We start from the raw sequence: 19,098 nt of genomic DNA on the forward strand, positions 1-19,098 counted from the left end.
CTTTTGGACACCAGTTAAGGAAAAAATGTGATCATAATTACTTTCGGTTTGAGGGTAGACTCGGCCATGTATTTCAGTGTTATTTTGCAAAGGGACCCAACTGCCTGCACTTTGACTTTGCGAAGTATTTCAGCCTGTTAGTGCTAACTGAAGATGCTCAAGTGTTTACAACAGATCTGTTCTTTGAACACGTTGCTGAATTACAGCTTACACCTGCAGAAGCTTTATGTAACTGTGTGTTTATATATACTCTACATGAATACCACATGTAAAATTAGCTCAAAGCTAGTCTTTGCAACTCATCAGAGGGTATCTGACAGTTAATTAAAAAGAACAATGGCTTTCTGAAAATAGATAAATCCGTAGTTTCCACTTCAGTCCATTTGGAATTGCACTGTTTATTTGGTGGAAAAACATAAACAACACTGAAATGTCTTAAATTATTTATAAAAGCTTTAGTCAACATCAAAGAATAATTTATGGGTTTTACGTCATGTTGTACTTTATGTCATTGAATCCTTTCAAAAGAATCCAAATTCTCATGAAAATTGCATGAATCGACAGTTTTGGTATTAGTGTTTTCTTTTAAATGATTCTAAAATGGAGAGCTACCCTAAAGCAATAAAATAAATTACATCCAGTTTAAAAAAAAGTGTGGTTTTAAAGCAGCAATTGTTTCTGTCTGTCATCTGCAAAAATTTGCAGTGAATCATAGTTCACTGAACCAAAAATAACCTAATTTTAGTACAACATGCCTAAGGCTGTATCTTTAAAATGGAAACAAAAAGAGCTGTATCTCTTCTAGTATTCGTGATTACAGACAAAAGACTCCTTCTGTACTTCCCTCATTAATTTCCTCTCCTTCCTTGTTCTCCTCTACCCCATATTTTTTCCTAAATCTTATCTGAGTAAAAGATTGTAGAGGAAAACATTTGATCCTTATTAAGAATGTCAGTGATGAATAGACCAGAAGACCACGCCAAACTTATTCCAACTCCCTGCAGGAGCCTGCCTATTTGGGGAAGATGGTAATTGTCTGCTCTGTGTTTTTCACTAGTGTTGAGAGGAAAATGTGGTCTCATTTTCTGCAGGGATTTTCATGAACTTGCCAGAGGTTGCTCAAGGAATCCAGCAATTCCTCTCATCATCCAACAGACTTCATCTTACCATTTCCTGAGCCAAAATTGCCCCTCTGTGATTAGTTACAGCAGCCAGCACAGAGTCACCTAGAAAGGTGAATATAAACATTAGGTAGCACAAACTCCACAAAACCTTGCTTTATACACAGAAATGCCATGAGGATTGGAGCTTACCCATCCTGAGACCGCAGAAAAATATGTTCCATAGTTCCTTATTGTAGTACAATAAATTAGAGTGATTTGCTCCTGATCGTTCCTGTTCTATATGCAAGTATTTAAAAAAAAAGTCTTGCATGTCAGTGTTCACCCACAAAGGATGTTAGGTCAGAGGGGCTAGCTAGGCAAGCAGGTTTGCATTTAGCTTGAAGTCATTGTAATTCTGCAAAGTGCTTCTGTGCACTTTAATCCATTCCTATTCAGGAAAGCTTTTAGGAATGTGCTTTAATTTAAGCTGCACTTAGTAAAAATTGTGTAAGTTTAAAGAAACGACAATGTAAATTTCAGGACAGTGGAGCTAAGGAGAAAATGGAAAATGGTGGTAAAGCAAAAAAGAGGACAAAACAGGAAGTAACTTCTCTTTTTCAATGACTTTTCAACATTAATTGGCATGAAGTATAATTATTTCTTTTAATCTGATAATTTATAGAAATGTTTTTTGGGACTCTTTCTACTTTTAGCGATAAATTGTATGATATATAATTATGCATTGCTTTTATTCCTTTCTGCTGAACAGGGTGTTCTTGTTGTTATTTTGTTTTATATTTTCTTTATGTGAGTAGTAGCCAAGAACACTATCTGGGAATTGAAGTCTAGATATTTTTTTTTTTTTAATTTTTTGCAGACTTCTTCACACCTTCCTAGTTGCATGACTTGACCTTGTCCTGGAGAGGCTTGCTTATTCATACCAGGGCTATGTTGATTACTCTGGGAGTTATGATAGAGTTGTGCTATCTTGTCTGCCACAGTCTAAATTAGGGTCCCTAATTCGCTGAATATAGGCATCAAGCAATTGTATCATGTGCAATAACAAGTTACTTATTTGACTTACTGTTGAGCAGAGCTCAATTAGCACCTGAATTATAGCTTAATGGAAATGAGCTGAAAGTTACTCTATTCAGCAGACACTCGAACAGACACTTATTGACACTAGTAGACTTTCTATTTGTCCTGCAAGATGTTATTAACAATTAAAAGTTGAGTGGTATTCAGTATTTTCACATTTCTTCTGCCTTGTTAAACTGGAAGTATTTTCAGTGATAATTGTGATAATTTGTCTGCATTTCTTTCTGCTATTCTATATATTGCAGTCTCCTGTATAACAGGTAGCAAGCTGCACTCATGTTTGGCAGGAAAATGACTGAAGAACGTGTCCTCTTTTGCTTTCACTGTTGTTTTTGAAAGGATTTTTCATCTTGTGGGACTTCTCTCTGAGACTAATATTGCTCTCACAACCCACGCTGTTCCTCCCACCTACCTACCTACCGTTGCTCGTGTGCCTACTCTTCTTAGAAAGGATTTTCATTACTACCAATGTTTCTTTTTATATAAGGAATAACTTCTGAACAGAACAATCAGGTCATATCCCCTTTACATAATACAAATTTATTTTCCTGTTTTTCACTGAGGTTTTTTTCTTCCTACACTTTCCAATCTCCCTCCTACAATATTCTTCCCATGCCATGGTTTCCATGTGGTTACAGCACAAATCAAATGCTATGGTACCATTCTGAATAAAGCACAGCTTGCTATGATCTTGAAATGCACACCTCCGCTGCTGCACTCTCATTATCCTACCAGGAAGCAAGCAGTCTTTTCTCTCTCTGCTGGCAGTATCCTCCTAGAGTTTAATCTTTCACAGTCCAGATAAACTGATACAGTTGCGAGGGAAAAAAAAGAAAGTGCCATTTTCTTGCCTATTCCTGAAAGACAGCAGAAATTTATCTTGCATTTGTAGGCAGATAGAAAGTAGAACAGTTTGCTAACTTCTCAAGAAGATTCAGTCAGTGGATAACTGACTTTTCTATTACAGTTGAGCTTCATTCAGGACTTACTGCTGCACAATCTTTATGTACCTTGGTCATGTTTAGCCCAGTTTTCAGCAGGGGGAAAAAAAAGATATGCAATCACATTACCTCTCTACAAGTCAATGTCTCCTTCCCACTTTCCAGCGCCTCTTGAATCCGTTGGCTAACCTTAGTCAAGTTTACTAAAGAATGAGGATAGGAAGTTTCAGTAAACTTTATAAAGATTTGTAGCTGATTAAGATGAAGACCTAGAATCACCCAAAAGTGTAAGGTACTAGTAGTAGCTGGTGAGTCAGCCCAACACAAAGATGGATGGTAGCACTTTCTTACATTAAAAGATGAGAGATAAGTAAAGAACTGGAAAACTCTGAGGGTAAAAGGTCTAAGAGATGTATCTTATTACCATAGTTTTCCTGCTTCATTCTGCCATCTATGATTGAGTGACCCATCTGATAGATGAGGGAAAGGCTATTGATGTAGTCTGCCTAGATTTTAGCAGACTGTGACACTGTCTCCCACAGTATTCTTCTGGAGAAGTTGGCAGGAAGGTGGTGGAGTCAGCATCCCTGGAGGGGATGAATGAAAGGGCAGATGTGGTACTTAGTGACTTGATTTAGTGGGTGATATTGGTGGTTAATGGAGGGTTGGACTTGATGTTCTTAGAGGTCTTTTCCAACTTCAATGATTCTATGAGTCTTTATGGCTATATCCTTTTTTTTCCCCTGTGGTGCAGAACTTGTCTGTGTAAATTCCATTGTAGCTGCCTCTCTTCTTATGTCTTATTCCCTCATAAACGAGTGATACTTAGAATAAGCCAACCAATTCCTGACTTTAAAGCTGATCAGAAACTTTCCAAAGCCGATATACAACAAAAAAAGTGTGCATATATGCATAGGTCACTCTGAAAGTAACGTCTTATATTTGTTTCCATGGAAACTACAATAGATACAAAAAGCAAAATAACATTGTTTGATAGAGCAAATTCTCAGATATAAACTGCTGTTTTTCAGTATAGGTATCACCATTAGCTATGCACTTTACCAGCAATGTACAAGAGCCTGCATGCCACACTCAAAATTTCTGCACCAATGGAGGTGACCCAGTGTATTACAGCTGCTAAATAGTGCTATTTCTAGGAAAACGTTGTCCACACAGTCCTTCTTTCATCATCCTGAGCAGATGGAAGTCAGAAGGTGCCAAATCTGAACGATACATTGGGTGTGGTGGAATAGTCCAGCTAAGACTCTGACTGTGTTCCATGGTCTTCAAAGTGATATAGGGCTGACATTGTTATCCTGATCCTGTTGCAGGAAAATAGGATGGCCTGACTGTATAAATTTGAGCCTTCAGCTTAGTCAACATCATGACTAACATTAACCAGAATTAATATTTTGTCTAGGTTGCAGGAATTCCAGAATGATCACCCCTTTCCTGTTCCAAAGACAACGTACATCACTTTAATTGCTGAGGGCTGCATCTTGAGCCTTTTCTTTGATGGGGAATTGACATGTCACTTCTCCATGGATTGCTATTTTGACTCTGGCTCATAGCACTAACACCACATGTCATTACCAATAATGATGTGATCAAAGGAACTTCACTCTCGGCCTTGTATTGGTTCAATAAAACCTGAAAAACTTGCATACAGCATTCTTTCTGTTCTTGTGTGAGCACATTGAGACATACTTGGTGCAAACTTTTCAATATTCCAATGCTGCCACCATCATTGACCAACCAACACACTGAAGCTGGTGTTCAGCTCTGAACAGCACCCTGGTCTCAATCTCCTGATTCATACAGATGAGCTGATCGAGACGTTCATTGCTTTGTGATGTGACAGAATATGGCTTGTCTTTCACACCGCTGAAACACACTACAGCCACTGCTTCACTGTGCTCAGGCCAACTGGTTGGTCTCCATAAAACATTCAGCAAGTGTCAATTAATGAGTGCAATTTTTTCTTCATGGAGAAGTTTAATTCCACACTTTTGCTTCATACACTCTTCCTTGTCAGACACCATTCTGTCAGACTGTCTTTCTGCTGCTATCTGTCACATGATGACAAAATGTAATACAGTATTGGCAGGAAGGTTCAACCCTTACTGCCATACCACCAACATCTGCCTCTGATATGATGGTCCAGCATAATAATGTAAGAGGCATGACTTTCAGAGTAGCCCTTGTGTGTGTGTGTATAAAACATTTTATAGTCTCAAAGCTCATGGATACTTTTGCCTCTGTGGTAATTTATTGAGGTTAGGAGGGAGGTGATATGCACATATGGGCATATTCATTCAGTCTGATGGGAAGGTAGAGTGCATCATCTGCACTGGGTGAAATAAAGGTGAAATTGCGTAATGTCTGTATTCACACACGATACTAGGACTAATCTGAATGAGAGGATGAGAAAAGGTCAAAAAGATTTTTATACTACAGACCCTGCAAGTGGAATGACTCATGGCAAGGATTTTGTTAAATGTTGAGCTCAAAGCTAGAGATCATTCTAGCTTTGATTTTCCTTGTAATACAACAAATGTAGATGTCTTCATGGCTTCATAAAATGAAATATACAGCTCTCAGGAAACTATAGAATAACATAAACTTTGAAGGTGATTATCCCACTTTCTCGACTTTACTAAAATGCTGCCTTTGGAAGTGTCTGTACTGAGAGTAATGAAATAGAATGTGAGGATAATTGTAGCCTGACACACTGGCTAAGTTATTCTGGCATTCAAACAAATTGAAGTTGTGTCTCATGTCCATACACTACACTACAATATACAGCATCACATGCATCCTTAGGTATGACAAGCATCTTGATCTTCAGAACTAAGTCACGTTTGCTTTAGGGTGTTTCTGTATTATTTTAACACACTCAAAAATACACCTAGGAAAAAAATAAGTGTCATATAAACAAAAGCATACTTTTTTCTTTTTTCTTTTTTTTTTCTTTAAACAGAGGAGCTGTCCTCATTCTGCTAAAATAATGAAAATATCTCATTAACTTCAGTGGTCCAGATCACAAAGAAAAGGGAGACAAGAGAGAAAATGTGAGGGGATGCAATATCTCCATCTTCCTTACGATTGGTATTTTTAGACACACACAGGGAAGCTTGTTAATTTTCTTTCCTGTTGAATAATGTCCAATTAGGGAACAATGAGTTTCCTAATTAGTCCAATAAGACTGATGAATGTTTTTATTAGTGTTTTACAATATGTTTCCAGTAAAGTATGTTTCATTGTTTCATGTTGCAATCTCTTTCATTTTCATCAGACTTTTAGCTAGGAAAAAACTGTTTTCCTTCAGGTGTTATTTATATTTGCTTGCTTGAAGCATGAATTTTTGGGATTTCCCGTGAAAGTGATAGAAAGAGCTCCACAAGCTCTGGATGCTCAGCTGAAGTAACAGTATTCTGGAAATACTGTTGCTCTAGGTAGCAACATCCGCAGCCCACTGTCACAGATGTATGAAATACTACTTAGCTTTTTGTAAGTGTTATTGCAATCTTTTCTCTCATCTCTCCAGAAGCTAAGGGGATGCTTTCTTGCTTTTCATGCTCATGCATCAGGTAAGATTAAGATCACTGAATAATTTATAAGTCAGAAGAAAATTTGAAGGTAAGATGATTTTTTAAAAATGCACTTATTTAAAAGTAGCAGGTGGGCATAGTTCTAGATCCAGTGATTTTCTTATGGCATCTGATGTCTGTTTTCTGTATATTTAAAAAGCAGAGGATAATGATGGAAACTGCACTTTTATTGAAGGAACTCAGAGAAATGTTGGAGTTTTGGCAATGCCAACAGCAATAACTTTCAACTGATGGATATATAAAGCCTGTTCAGTTGGTTAAAACTTAGTATCAGTGATGGGTATGTGAAATTGCTTGTGCTCCAGAGCAGCGTCCTTTCTGGGCTTTGTGTCCTCTCACACAAACCACACCTCCTAGAAACAAAAGAAATAGAATTTATTTAACTGGTGCTTCAGGTAAGGTATTGCCGATCAGGAGGCTGATGTAGTCACTTTGTTACTGTCGTCATGGCTCTCCAGGCTGGAGGAGCTTAGGGAATGATGTCACATCATTTACAAGAATATCAGGTGGAAATTTTTTTAATAAATAAGTTCCATTTTTTCCCATCTTGGCTTTGAATTTCCTTTCAGTAAGTGTCTGAACAAGCTTCCAGAAAACGTGTAAAGCAAGTTGGTGCATACACATGAGGGATTGTGTAGAACTATGTACTATGAGAATGCTTGTTCAAATTAGAGAACATAACACATAGTGTCTGACTTGTCTGAAAAACTAGTGAGCACCTCAATTCCAACACTAATATGAGGGCTGCTGTGAAAGTAACACTTCCTATGTTATTATGTTGACCCATGACATCACAGGTGGATTTTGGTAGTATGGCAGTTGAGGTTGAATCTTCCAGTATGCCATCACATTTTATTGCTGTGTGACAGATAGCAGCAGAGGGGCAGTGTGACAGAATGGAAGTGTGCATGAAACAAAGGAGTGCCACTGAATTCCTCCATATGGAAAAATTGGCACCCAGTGACATTCATCAGTGCTTGATGAACATTTACGCAGACCAACCAGTTGATGTAAGCACAGTGAGGCAGTGGGTGGTGCATTTCAGCAGTGGCAACATCAGCATGGGTCACCTCTGCTGATTCAGATATCTACAAGCATGGCATGCAGGCTCTTGGTAATTACTGGTGAAAATGCACAGCTAATGGTAGTGATTATGTTGGAAAATGGTGTTTTTTAGCCCAGAATTTGTTCTATCAAATAGCATTATTGTGCTTTTTGTATCTGTTGTACTTTCCATGGAAATAAATAGGAAGCATTACTTTTGGAGAACAGCCTATGTGTACAATATTTTTCATTTGAAACAAAAGCTTTGTGATTAATCCATACAACAAGAAAATTAATATTCAATAAATTTAAATTATAAATATATTAAATATCTGTAAACATTTGGATAACCAAATTTACACTATTCACTTAGTTCTAGTGAAAGGGCACTTACAGCTTCTTCGGGGATTATCACTTAATATTCCCATCTGCCTTAAGAGCAGTTGAAATAAGAGAGGAAAAGTCTCAAACTCTTCCTCAAATCCAAATTCCTGTTGAAATTTTGTAGCCTGTTTTTCTAAGATAAGTGTTGGTTCCCTGTTTAGATTCACCATAAAGCTTGTATGGTTGTTGCCAGTTGTTGGAAAGTGCTTCTTTCTCACAGATCCCTGTAGAGAGGAATAATCACTTCCCTGCTATTGCTGGCCACGCTATTTCTGGCAAAGCCAGGGTGCCTTTGGCCTTCCTGGCCACTTTGGCACACTGCTGGCTCATGTTCAGCTGAGCACTGACCAATACCTTCAGGTCTGCTTCTTCCACACAATCTTGAGCCACTCTGCCCCAAGTCTGTAGCTTGCCTGAGGTTGCTGTGAACAAAGTGCAGGACCCGACACTTGGCCTTGTTGAATATCATCCCATTGGCCTCAGCCCAGCAATCTGTCCTGACCCTCTGTGCGGCCTTCCTGTCCTCAGGCATATTGACAGTTCCCCTCAACTTGATATCATCTGCAAACTTACTGAGGATCCCCTCTTCCAGGTCATCAATAAAGAAACTGAACAGGATGGGACGCAGTACTAACCCCTGGGGAACACCACTCATAAACAGTCACTGAGGATAACTGATCTGACTCTTAATGATAGATGTAAAGAAGGTATTGATAACCTCAGCCTTTTCCTGATGATCACCTTACTTACAGAAACAAAAATCTTTGCTCTGTATCTGTTCATCTGGCTCAGCTTCTGTACAGGAACTGTTACGTCACGGCTTGAGCTGGTGACGGAGCACCTGGTGAAAGGGTGTGCCTGGACTAGGGAGCACAGGCACATTGTTTGCACCTGTGCTCCTGTGTGCCCAGAAGGGGTGGACCTAGGGTAGACCCATACTGGGCTCATATAAGGACCCGACACTGGAAGGAGGACATTTCTTGGGCGCAGGCTGCTTTCTGAGAAGGAGTACTGTATGGAGAGCCTTTTTTCACCAGTGGAGTGAGTGCTACTCTTTTTTTCTACGTATAACTAATAGCCTGCCTGCAAATACTTTACCTGGTATTGCTGTTAGAACTGATTTTGCTTCTTTATGAGCACAACAGCTTCATGCAACATTTTGCTTTATTCTAAGTGTGGTTACAGTTAAAAAGAGAACTTCCAATTTTTTAGCTTCTTTTAGTTAACTTCTCTAAGATTTTGTTCATTTTAGAGCAAATGATTCAAGTCTATCCCTTCATCTGTTTCATAAGGCAATGTCTTGCTATACTTTATGGGTATAATGGGCACCTTGAGGGCTTACTTTATGAAACAATTACAATCAGTGAACCAAGATGTGCTTTTCAGTCATCTCTTTCAGGGTGTAGTTTTTATGTACACTCCATGTAGATGCACAAAATAGGTTTTGTTTATTTTCCGCCCTACTTCTGCCCACCTACTGAAAAAGCTGCCTCAGAAAGAAAATCATATCCAGTGGGGATAGGAGAAGGAATGCTGCCTCAGACAGCAAAGACATAAACAAGCTAGATGTTAGAAAAATTTTTATAATGGTAATGATAGTTAAGAACTGGAGTGGATTGCCAAGAGAAATTGCTTCACTGGATGCCTTGAAGAATAGGACAGAAAACGTCTGTCAGGAATAATTTAGATATTGCTAATCTTGCTCTGGGGTAGGAGGAGGGACCAAATGATCCCAAGAAGTTCCCTCCAGACCAATCTTATATCATTCTGTTTTTCTCAGGCTACTGAATATGTCCAGTATTAACCATTCTTACTTCCTTTCTCTAACTTCATTTTTGAACGTAAAAATGAAACTCTCATCAGGACTAAATTATTCCTGCTGGCCTACTGTTGAATAGTAAATATAGATATCCCACCCACAGCAGCACTCCACAATTCTTTAATGCATTCTAAACGTTATTTCATTGTTAGCATTTTGAAATCATGTTGTACATGCTGCCAGCCATACCATGCTTGAATCTCTGTATGTGATCTTGTACTGTCTGTTTTAGTTTACTAAGGGGAGCTCAGCTGATGTATTAAACCTGCCATGCAGAAAATGCACAGGCATAAAAAGAGATGTGCACTTGCACAGAATTCAGTGTGGAGTCCTTAATGTCCGACATAACAAGTAAACAGACAACAATAATGAAGTCAATTATTCATGATAATTTTCTGTTTTGATCAGCTAGAAGTGCGCTGTTCTTCTACCACGAAATGTTGGAGCCACTTGAGATTAAAAATAGAACAAGTTAAGAGTGTATTTTTGGTTTAGTTTTCATGTGAAATTGCAAGAGAAACAGTAGCATATTTCTTCTGCCGATTAATGCTTTTGGTATATTCTGCCAGCTTGCATCATGTTGAGGTGAGAGAGAGACATGGAAGCGTGTAATGGTCCGGTCCTCACAAATAGAAGAAACTAAGTCATGCCAATTGCCAGCCATTTGTTTCTCACATTTTTTTTGTGTTTGTTTTACTGCTAGGATGAAGCAACTTTCAGCTCATTTCAGTAGTGTTCTGCTAGTTTGGGAGCAGTGTGGGGAAAGGCTAGATGCAGCCCATTGGCCCCTAGCAGCCCAGGTGCTGAAGCAGGGCACTATCAAATACCACTCTGCTCCCACATGAATAAAAGCTCCCCCAATGGGATGTGACCTTTTTAAATCCCTCCTCCTTACTAAGTTGCCAATCTTTTCCAGAGGGGATAAATTAGGGAAAATGCTTAAAGGCTTTCTTATGTTGTGCTTGTCTCTTAATCATTGCTTGCCACAAAGATACCAAACATCATATGATTGCTGCTACTGCCCTTTGCTGGTGTGAAAAATTATTTTTCTTGAAAACATCTTTTCAGCAGCTAGCAAGTTCCTGTGAGGGATTTCTACGATGGCAGCTGACTTGCATGGCAATTCCCAGCTCCCCTCTGCTACCCTAGCAGCATGTGCCCCAGCTGCCAGCAGCTTGGCCTGCAGCAATGCCAGAGACTGCAGAAAGCACTAACTTGTTCTGTCACCCATGAATGCCTGCAGCAAAATCCAGAGCACCCAAATCCTTCCTTCCATTTCCACGGCAGCCATGCTCGGGTTGTGCCTGCGCAGCTCTGCTCTGTGACAGTGATGAATCATGATGAAGGCAAGCTCAGGATCTTTCAGGGCTAGTCCATAAATCTCTTCTGTTTTACATCTGGCAATTGCTATTGCAAATCTGCGCTAAACCTTCATTACTTTTACAGTTGAAACTGAAAATCTCCCTTCGAAAGATACTCCTCTGTGGGTCAGTCCCCAGAATATTCTTAGTTATTACTTATGGGTTTATCACACCAAAATAGGCATAAATCAATAGATTGAAAAGACAGAAGTTTGTTAAAATTCCTTTAATAGTTAATGTTTGTTATGGTCTACATGACAAAAATTTAAAAAGGTAATAGAATGCAAAGTAATACAAGAGTGTCACTTCATTTATTATTTATGCTCCTTGCTTTTCAAAACTTAAAAATACTACTATATTTTAATCACATTTAATCATAGAGAAAAAAATCACTTCTAAACATGGCATAAGTCTCAAAACCTCAGGTAACACTGATTTTTATTTTATTTTTTTTTTAAACTGCTCTGCTCTAGGTGAAATGATGTCAAACAATGAGGTTGAAAGAGTCAAGACTTCATCTTACAGTATTTATTTCTGTAGTGGTGATAGAAATTGTATTTATAAAAGCTGGAATTTCAGTGGTGGAGGTGTCACTTTTTGACTTTGAAAAGGTCATTTTCCTTATTCTGGTGATGTGTAGCCAACGTGTCATTCCCCCATTCTCCTGAAGTAATAATCAAAGATGTTAAAAATTTCAGAAATGTTGGCATTGACTAGTTAGAGGAGCCCAATCTAAATGTCTGGTCATTAATTTGACTGTTGCAGAATCTTTTGGCCTCATATCAGTCACATGGCTCTAAGAGCTGTGAGACAACAGTGTTTTGGCAGAGATTTGTTGCTCAGACTTGCTTGAAATTCTGGTGAGTCAGGCTGTGCCACTGCAGTTGTTCAGTCATCAACTGCTGGATAGAATGTAATTTCTGGCATAGCAATAACTCTGCCTATTCCTTTACTTTTCTGAGATTGTTTGATTTGTGGCACAAATTGATTGCTGTTTGCTTGTGAATAACAAAGGAATTTGAACTGATAAGGAGTGTATGATGCCATATTCATGTTAGACTGATAAGAGTTGGAATGAATGTTAGTATTGTGATATTATTTCCGTTGTCCTCCTTTTCTTTACTCCTGTTTTTAAGTAATTCCTTAATAATTCTGAATTATGATCCTCAGTTCTGAGATAAGTGTCCACTCTCAATTATGAGCCAAGGTGGGCAGGAAGTATACTGTATTTAGACTCATTGTCCCCTCACACAAGAAAACAACTTTCTGACTATGAACCACTTCTCTATTCCCAGCTTCATACTGATTATTTCTTTTTTTCAATGAATTTCATACCTTTGGAAATGGCATAGCATATAATATATTTCTGGTCCTATTATTATATTATCTGGTCCATATATTATATTATATTTCTGGTCCTACTCCTGCTAAGATTTTCTTCACTAGTGATTTAATTATTAACCTTTTTCACTTGTCCTGTTACTAATATCACTACTGATAGTCTTCCAAGGGTCTTAAGTCCTGCAGTTTCCAGGCCCCAACCAGAGCTGCTCTGCTGCTAACACTCCTGTGGTCTTCTCACTGCATGCATTTATTGCCCAGAAGTATGCAGTTTGCACTGAAAAAAATGGCTCTGCCTGTCTTTATTTCATGGCTTTACATGCAGTCATTAGTTTCGCTCAGTCAGCTATCTTTGGAGTTATTTTTTGGGTAACTGGGTCTACTGCCCTTCTCATGACCGATGGCCAGGCCATCCTTGTGCATGGACCCCGGTACAACAGCATGCCTCTCTCCTATCATCTCTAATTGTCTCCTTTCTTCAGATTCATTATACCTTTGTGAGGACTATGATGTCTGCCTGTGTGTTTTGCCTTTGGCAAAAGATTCACTAGCCCTTGTGTTCCAGTGAAATTACAAGTTACAGCTGTATTTCCTGCCACTGTTCTTGCAAGCAGGATGTCCATAGAAGGGTAGCCAGTTACTTAAAGTAATTAATTCCCATAAAGGCAACAACCCAAAGAACAGCAAAATGATCAATTTCAAAGTCATACAAAAAATCAATCAACTGAAAAGCTGTTTTTTAAAAAAAAAAACAGGGCAGTAGTTTTGATGTTGATGTTGCAGAAATTGTCTTTGGGGTAGGTTTTCAGATTTTGTTTTGTAATGTATTTTCTTAGATGATGTATGTAGTAAACAGTAAATAACACAAATAAAGAATCTGTATTTGTAAGAAATATCTTTAAAGAGTAGGGTGAAACAAAATAGACCTGAGATGGATGCCAGTCCTCTGCTCTAAGACTGTGTTGCTCAATGACCCAGCACAGGCCTGAGACAGAGCTTTGGAGAGCATCTCACTCCTGGACTCCTCCAAATCTACACTATGCTTGATGCTTGTTTGTTTGTTTGTTTTTATATTCTAAGGCATGAGGCTTAATAGGAAGATGGCACAGAAAAATGATTATGAGGCTGTTTCTCTTAAGGTTCTTGGGAATGCTAGGCAACTAGGATCTGAATTTTCAGTGTGCTATTTACAAGTCTCAAGCATAGCATACAGAATCTGAGCTCTGGAGGGTGTGCTGGCTGTTATTTTTTTCCTCTGAGAAAGTACATGTGAAGTTTTAAATGTCGGCCTCCTACCCAACACAACTGGATGATAACCTTAGCCATGAATTAATCAAGCTGCTTGTTAAAAACATTATCTTGCCAGCATTCTTCCAAGTTTTTTGTTGGTTTTTTTTTTTTTTTTTCAACTCAGGCAGATCTAACAGCTGCTTCTGCCTTGAAATGATACACTAAGGTTAATTATAGTTCTGGAACACACTAAGGTACTATTTGGCTGCTTGGGTACAAGAAGAGCATGAGCAGTGCACCTGGAGTGAGAACTAGGCTTGCAATGTTCATGTAGGTGTGAGAAGAGTCAAGCAAGTGCATTGCCCTGTACTCATCGAGGTGCTTGGGGAGAGCCCCATCACACTGCACAAGGCAGAAGCTGCATCTTCTATGTATTTCTCCACTGGTGCTCCCCACAACTTGTGAATGCTGCTCTTTGGAGTAGCAGTAACTCATGTTGCATTTTGCTGTTTAAATCCATACCTACAACTGTCCCATTCCTTGACACCTCTCCCCCTCTCTTCCTGCCATCCAGCCCACACCCATTGCTAACATATGTCCCAGAGGTGGCTCAGATGCTTTCACAGGGGATAGATGACAGCTAGTCAGCCATCTCTCCAGCTAATCCTACCTCTCCCCATTCCTCTGTGCGCTACCCATGCATGCTAACACATTGCTTCCCACTCACTTCTCTATAAAGGGAATTTGTTACCCTTCACACCATAGCAGAAGGAAATCTTAAAATTTTTTATTTTTTTTTTAATCCCATAGGGAAGGCCTTCAGGGCTAGGGAAAGATATTTTAATATCTTAGAGACAGAGGTGCCATGGAATAGGCTGCATAGAGAAGTGAGCTCATAGGCTGACAATTACAGTCTGGCTGGGTAGCGGGGGTTTCCACTGCATCCTCTGTGCAAGCCTATTCCTGGAAAACCTGTGAATTTGCTGATGGAAAGCCATTTGGAAGGCTGTGAGGAACACTTGTCTCTGTTCAGGTCTCATTTCTCCTCTTTGGAGAATCAAATAATAGGATTGAGTTAGAAGGAACCCTAAAAGGCTGTCTTGTCCAACTTCCTTGTAACAATCAGGGATACCTACAGCTAGATCAGATAGCTCAAAGACCTCTCCAGCCTTACCTTGAGTGTCTTCAAGGATGGGGCATCCACCACTTCTCCAGCCAATACGTTCCTGTGTTTCACTGCTCTTACTGTAAAATAAATAAATAAATAAATAAATAAACCTTGCTTGTATCCAATCTAAATCTCTCCTTTAAAGAGGAGAAGAGACAGTGGCACTGACAGTCCTATACTAATGGCAACCTAATCCACTGAGAGTCATGGACAGAAAAACCCATCTGATCTTACCATAGGAACTGCTTACAGCCCCAAGATTTTAGTGAGACCTCAGAGCTCATAACAGAGAGAATTTCTGAGTTTTCCATAGTATTTTATGAGTAATCATTGATTAATCTTCTCCTGCTGAGGCTAAAGCTAGTACTTAGAAGGGGGGAGGGGAACGAGCTCATTAATGTAAGCAGAATTTGCCTAAATTGAGGGGAGAAAATGCAGCTCAGATTTTTCCCCTTGACAGACCTTCAGCAAAACTCAGGATCTGATCAACTGAATGTGTAGCAAATGCCTAATTATTTCCTTGCCTGTCTTCAGATAAAAACAACTTTTTATTATTTTCTCATTACTGAGTTGTTCTCACCAGTGAATAGTGAATAGCTGTACACACAAAAATCTGCCTTCTGATGCCAGAATTGTTTCCTTACTGCTATAAATGGATATTTAGCATAGTTATCTGTAGTGAAACAAGTAAGATTGGTAATACAAGCATTGTATAGTGTAAGTGCATTACTGTGCTGGGCTTTTCTTTGTTTTCTGCTTTCAAATATCTTCACTCTTAAAAAATGTGAAAGTAACTATTTTTTAGCAAGTTGCCTGTTGCTGTAGAGAAGGACAATTCTTTTCAACTGCAATGCTGACCTGTCCTTTCCAGTCACCAAAGAAAGTGCTTTCTTTCATGAAAAGCGCGTTAAAAAGCTTTAAATCCTACCACTTCTGTAATGATGTGACGAATGCTGTGAAAGCAAATTGCTCTATGGATCCTAATTAATTGGAAGTCAGGTCCACAATTCATCTGGGCTGTAAAAATCAGAATATATTCTAGGGAGTAATAGATGTGTCGCATTTTTTATATCCTTTCTGTTTCTTGAGCCCTTGAACTTTGTGAGCTTTCTTCACTAACTGTGAAAACTAGAGGGTTTTACCTTTAACTGAAAAGATTTTTCAAGCCTCTTGAGGGGAGCTTTAAAAAAAAAAAAAAAAAAGGAAAAAAAAAGAATGTATTGCAAAAGTGTAATAAATTGCTATCTGTGGCAGCACTACATTATTCCTCCCTCTAGTGGCTGGCTGGCTACAGAGAGAATAACCAGAGCTCTTTATTAACATCTCATTGAATTATTCCATTAGCTTAGCTACTGGGAACTTATGTTTTTCAGACTAACATCCTCCAATGCCCTGCCCACTTGGTAATTGTTGGTGCCCCTGTGTAGGTGGCCATGACTGTGTGCCATGATCAGCCTTGCGATTTTTCAAGGCCACTTTTCTGTGGTGTTCTCAAGCTTTTCCAGTCCCATTTGTACATCACATGATTTCCAGTAGCGGTCACGTACGGAAGATGACCCCACTTCTTTAGCATTTCTGTGGTTCCACATGATACACTGCACCAAATCCAAGCAATTTAACACAGCTGATCTCTGATGCATGTTAAACTGAACAAGTAAATTTGAAGCAGCTTTATTTGTCCGATCATGGTCTGGTACTGGGAACTGTTCAAATAACAAGCTGGGTATCAGTGCTTTCTCTGTCTATCAAGGTGTGCCTATGTATTTCTGTATGCCAATAGGCAGCTTACTATATACATGTCATTAAGAAAAATCCTATATTCCCTTGTGGGTAGTTCAGGAAAACAGAAAGGTGCTGCAGACATGGAATGCCCTACCTACATAGTCCAACAAACAAAATTGAGTGGGTTGTCAAATTGGCGCATCACAGGAGAAGCCCAAGACTTGTAACTGATCAGTGCTGCTGAAGTGGACCCCGAGTGTAACACAGAGACATGATGGTGTTCTGACTCTGTCAGACAGGTCTTCTGCCTGTTGCTCTGACAAGAAGAAATGGGATTCGTATAAATTACTGAAACTTAGGTTTTTTCCTAATCAAGATGAAAAAAATCTGAGTGGTAAAAATAGTTGCTGTACATACAACAAACATTCAAGGAAGAGCTTGTTTGAGGAAGAAAGCACCTACTAATGAAGCTCAATTAAATTAAGTAACTTCACAGCAAAATTGCAGCCTCCCCTCATATGAACTGTGAGGCTCAAGAAAGTAATGTAGGTTCCATCTTCCTTTGCTTAGAATGGGCATTTTATGCATTAAACTTTTCTGTAGCTTCAGTAGGCTGCAGGGATTTTTCAAAGAGTTCTGTGTTTTCTCAGCGAAACCATTGACTTGAGATGTGCGTAAATTGTCGTAAAATCAGAAATTGTTCTCATTTAAAAATTCATTTCTTCTAAAGTACCTTTTGACCATCACACTGAGCATTCTTTACTCTTTATTGTTCAGCTACATTGCTTTGCATGGAGTAGCTGTCTCTGTCTCTGGAGTTGAACTTTATTTTCTCAGTCATTCTGTCTCCTTTGCCTCCAGTAATGCAATAAAAACATGATGCTGCTACTTTTTCCATCAGAGAACCTCAGTCGTGTTTGCTAACTTTAATTCAACATCACGAACCCACCTGAGAGGTGCTGTAGGGAAGTATTACCGTACCTGTTTGCTAAGCCTGGGAGTTTATATGACTTTCCCTCCAGGTCACAGCAAATTTCTGTCAGCATCAACATCTGAACTCGTGAATCATAGTCCATTGTCCATAGTTTTAAGTGCCAAGAAGAGTTTACTTATTCTGGAAATTTTAGTTTTTAGAGTTTTTTGTTATGGTGTTTTAAACAAAAGCAAAGGTATCTGCTTGTTTTCACTTGATCAGTGTAGAGGGCCATCTTCACCTTCACCATGTAACCTGTCATTGTATACTGGAAAGGAAAAGGTGTTTATCTCCTTCGCAAATGGTCAACAGGATTCTGATTTATATGGGATAAGTGCACACTGTCAGTCCTTTGTGACGAACAAATTTTATTCATTTTTCCTAAGCAAACACAGAAATTTGTGTGCTTTTCTTTTATCTGACTTCAGAGGACTTAATTTTTTTTTGAACTTTTCATTGGAAAAGAGCAGTGTTCCAATTAAGCAGGCACACTTTTTAATTCTGACAATTAAATATGTATTTGGAAATACTTCAGAATGCCAGTTGTTACAGGTCAAGATGCCATCTGACTTCCTCACATATTTTCCTCCTTTAAAATGAGGTGCATAAGCCCTTTGAATATCTTCCACCCTGAAGAGGATCCACTTTTCAGAAATATTTTTTCATTCTCATCGACTCCATCTGAATCACCACCCTTGACATTAATAGCATGATTAGCAGTGCCATAACTGGTTCTCTATTTCTTAATCTCAGACAAATAAATGTTTCAGAGTATTTAAATTTTCATTGAATTAAAAGATAACCATTTTAAATAATTGAGGAAAAGTGGGGAAAAGTCCCTTTCAATCTCCAGGATTTAGCATAATTATGCAAGCTTCTCAAGGTATTTTTATTCCTTTTTTTTCCTCTCATAGCCCAAAATGTAATTAATTCTGCTTCCTTGGGATACACTGTGGAAAAAGCTTGGCCAAAGAATAGCTTATAACACATAAGGGCTCTGTTTTGTTGTTGTTTTTTTTAATACTAATACATATAAAAATACATCTTAAGCAGCATTTTAAATCTTTTGAACATTTTTCTTATAAGAAAAGTTTTTCTAATGGATATAAACTGTAGACTTCCTGCTGGAGGCTTGCAGTGGTTTGAGCCTGTTTATAAGCACAATTATGAACCAAGTTGTCCAGATAGTGATATATTTCACATGTACCTGAAATATTCAGTTACCACTTCATGCTGCATCTCAGTACAGCAGATGGATCTTTCCTTAGCCACTACAAAGACTTTGGAATGGAAATAGTGAATT

At 38.7% G+C, this 19,098-nt stretch overlaps 1 protein-coding gene across 3 annotated transcripts in view; it reads left to right on the top strand.

The window, feature by feature from the left end:
- The window catches only part of DLGAP1 (DLG associated protein 1), a 368,791-nt gene that overhangs the window by 253,049 nt on the left and 96,644 nt on the right, over positions 1-19,098 (top strand). The window lies entirely within an intron of this gene.

Source organism: Tympanuchus pallidicinctus, unplaced genomic scaffold (assembly GCF_026119805.1).
Source record: "Tympanuchus pallidicinctus isolate F22 unplaced genomic scaffold, pur_lepc_1.0 scaffold5, whole genome shotgun sequence".
NCBI classification, from domain to species: domain Eukaryota; kingdom Metazoa; phylum Chordata; class Aves; order Galliformes; family Phasianidae; genus Tympanuchus; species Tympanuchus pallidicinctus.